Source organism: Aegilops tauschii, chromosome 4, assembly GCF_002575655.3.
Source record: "Aegilops tauschii subsp. strangulata cultivar AL8/78 chromosome 4, Aet v6.0, whole genome shotgun sequence".
NCBI classification, from domain to species: domain Eukaryota; kingdom Viridiplantae; phylum Streptophyta; class Magnoliopsida; order Poales; family Poaceae; genus Aegilops; species Aegilops tauschii.
The window spans coordinates 517,877,750-517,881,892 of record NC_053038.3 but is presented as its reverse complement, the minus strand read 5'-3'; positions in this window follow the sequence as shown (position 1 = coordinate 517,881,892).

Below are 4,143 nucleotides of genomic sequence, written 5' to 3'. Positions count from 1 at the left end.
TGATCCAACAGCATAATGATACCAAGCCTCACTATCAATGGCATATTGTCTAATCTTTCTAATCTTCAAGCACATTTTCTCCATCTTGATCTTGTGATCATCGACGACATCGGCAACATGCAACTCCAATTCCATCTTCTCCCCCTCAATTCTTTTCAATTTTTCTTTCAAATACTCGTTTTCTCTTTCAACTAAATTTAACCTCTCGACAATAGGGTCGGTTGGAATTTCCGGTTCACAAACCTCCTAGACAAAAATATCTATCTCAACTTGATGGGCATAATTTGTCATAAACACGAAATGCAACAACTAGTTTTAAAATAGAATATACCACATCCGAATCATAACAAGGACGAGGGCCGACGGGGACGGATATCAAAACCATGGCACTATGTATAACAAACAACGTACGGGTAAGATAATTATACGAGTAACTATATATCCAAATCACACAAACATTAATTTGGTAATGTAAAACATTCATGAACAAGAGGCTCACCACAAGGTGGTGCCGGCGACGGAACGGTGCAGGCGATCGACTGTGGTTACGACGGAGATTTAGAAGGCACTAAGTAAACCACACCTACATATGCAAACTAAGTGTTAGTTTTGACCACAAATTGCATATAAATCAAATACTAGCACATATATTTTCTACCAAATTACTAAACTCATAAATTAATCACTATACAAAGCATTGCAAAAGCTAATCTAGCAATGTGAGGTAAAAGGACAAAGTTGCTAACCTTTGTGATCATTTGAATGGATGGGGGCCTTCAAATTTTGACAAATTTTGGGCAAAATGTGTGATGAGCTCGAGAGGAAGAGGGGAAGAACAGAGAGGAGAGGGGAAAGAGGAAGAACAGAGCGAGCTCGGGTGGACGAAGGGTTTATGTAGGACGACCTTTAGCACCGGTTCGTGCCATGAGCCGGTACTAAAGGTGCTGGAGGGGCCCCGGACTGACAACATCCTGCCACCACTCACTTCAGTACCGGTCCGTGGCACGAACCGGTGCTAAAGGTTGGCCACGAACCGGTACTAATGAAAGCGGCTGGCTAGCCGTTGGAACAGGCACTAATGCACACATTAGTGCCGGCTCAAAAGCAAACCGGCACTAATGTGCTTGACATTTGACCCTTTTTCTACTAGTGCTAGTAGTAGCTGATTGCTGACTATAGTAGTTATTAGGTTCGCTATAATCAAGCCGGCTATACGGAGTTGTCATGTCACCGATATTCAACATGTATAATAGTTAGTTGCTAAAGTACTATTTTATTAATACTTAGCCCACCTTGCATTCTCACAATGTTTTTTAAAGTCCGTGCTAAAGCTGACTGTTAATCTATAACCCACTTCCCTTCTCTCTTATCTAACTCGGTATTAATATAATATTTTAATCCATACAGCCTACTTACAGTACATTGTTCGACTTACTCTAACTAGTACTAGCTGATTTATCATGCACTCACTATGCACTCTATTTGCATGTAGATCCAAAGCAAACACTAACACACATTGACTGAATGACTGATGGCCTACCGTCTCTTCGCCCATAGGGCCTTCACTTGTGTCTAAATAGATGCCTGGAAGTGTTAAAAAAAACGGTGCCTGCAAGACGGTGGTAAAAAATTGACAGCTAAATGAAAGACCCGCGTGTACTATCCCATAAGAACTAGTACCAGGTACAAATACGAGTAACAATTTCAAACTATTTCATTGACAATATCATGAACGAATTATGCTGACAGCTAAAAAGCAAAGGAGGTTTGCTTTTTCTATTGGTTGTCGGCCTCACGAGCTAGTCTCACACGAAATAATACTTCCCATATTGTTACATATTAAATTTATTTTTTTTTGCAAAAACGACTTGAATCTATTACAAAGGTTCACCAAAAGTACAAATTACCTCAATCATAACAGGAATTACATCGAGGTCACTGAGCAACAGACGTGCCCGCGACAAATCTCAGTATGAACAGTCATTAGATACATATTGCTCTTTTCTCAGTAGATCACCATACTAAGTATATACCGCCAGATCAAGAGGGGCGTGCAGCATAAACAATTTAGGTGCCTCTTTCAATTTCTGTATGCATAGTCAACTATCATGACAACTATATAGCCTGTTTGTATTTTAAGCCGAAAAATACCTGGAAATGATTTTTTAGAAGTGCTAAGAAAATACAATACCTTTGCATCGTAAATATATCCACATATATGAAGTATTTTATTAAATAATCTGTTTTTTAAGGAATTAATAAATAATCCGTTAATTTGTAGCTTACACACAAAAAGGCGTCTGTGGTGACTTCGTCAAACTCAAGATGTTGCGCCGACTCAGTATCTCAGAGGTGCTCGTAAGGCTAGGGTGTGTATGCGTGTGTCCATAGGGATGACTGTGTGTACATATATGTGGGTATCTGTGTGTGAACGCGTTTAAAAAAATGTATGTGCAAACATGCTTTCAAATTTTTCTGAGCGTTAAATAATTTTTTGTAGAAAAAAATTCCACGTGGCCAGAGATATATTTGCACCTTTTGTGGCCGGTTGTCCTTTCGTCTAAAAAAATTGATTGTCAACAGGTGGTGGTGCCTGTGAAACACACTTCCAATGCATTGAATTTAACATGCTATAGTTTAGTTTTTTTTACGTTTTTGTTAAATGGACAAAATATCATCCATTTTATGTACATTATGTTTGAATTTAATAGAAATTTGTCGTGTTTGCATGACAATCGTCCGATTTGTTCAAATCCACTAATTGAGATATTTTGGATATGCTCTAAGTGATGTTGCATTCAATTTATTTCGCGAACATCCTTGCATCTCAACGTGTGGCCTCATTGTGGAGAGAAAAGAGAAGGATACAGAAACAGGTAGAGCAATCACATTGGATTGCACATTGGAGAGAGAACGAGCTAAGAGCCGTAATTCCACTAACATACAACACCCCCCCCCCCCTCTCTTTCTCTATTATTTAAGGGTACTGCTAATGGATGGCTTCTGACACGGTTTTGTAGGCAAAATGCTGAGTGAATTGCCAATTCCATCAATCTCGCCAACACCAAAGGGGGAGATGTTGATGATCGGGCCGGTGGAGTTGGAGAAGGACTTGCAACGTCCACCCACATGTGGTGAGGTCGGGGGGGGGGGGGGGGGTGTGGGAGAACTAAAAGGGGTGGCGACCAAGATGACGGACTTGTTGGACAACATGATGACGAAGGAGGAGGAGACATGTGCCAAGCACAACGAGCTCAAGGAGAAAAAAGAAGGCGGAGCGGTTCAACGTGAATGGAAGTACCAAAGAGGAAGATGAAGCTTGAGGAGAGGAAGCTTGCGGCAAAGAGAACGTGTGAGGATCAAAATGTCTTTTACCTGAAGGCCGATGATTTGGACCCCCGATCATCTGGGCTCGTATCCAGAAAAGAAGGGGCAGAAAGATTGATTCGTTCGGACGTCCGGTCCTTTTGTAATTTGATGAGATGGATGTGGATTCTTAAACTTGTTGCATTTGGGTCATCTGGTGCTTTTGGTTGCCGGTACTAAATGTATTTGTCGAAAGTTTGACTTGGTGAAAAAGAGAGGAAGCGTAACATAGAGTGGATGTTTTGAGGGATAGCATTGGATCACAGTCGTGACATTTTGACCTGTCCGTTTGATGATCCGTGTTACAGATGCCCTTGATTCCTAGCCTGGCTCCTTCTGGCCGACCGTTGGTTGGAGATGGAGACCTCCTTGATTTGAATGTACGTGTGGCTAGCCCCTCGGTTGTCACCTATCAGTATCAGCACAAATAGAATTTTGAATAGATGAGACGGACGTAACGTAGCGTAGGTACGTGTCACCATGGTCGTCCATATATATGTCTGCCGTCTGCACGATCAAGAGACTGCTTCTGATGTCCATCCGTGTGGTACCTCCGAAGAAGGAGAGAGACACCGTACGAGCGCCCACGTGAGCTTCACGCGCGTGCATGTCCATGTCCGAACCAAAGCATGCATGCATGTCACCTCACGTATAGTAGGGTGGCGGTGGCCACGTTAATTCGGAGAGTCACATGCATGGCAGCCGGTGATCCACGTACGAGTCGACAGATTAGGAGGCGATGAAAGTAGTACGTACGGACAGTGGCGAACCTAGAAA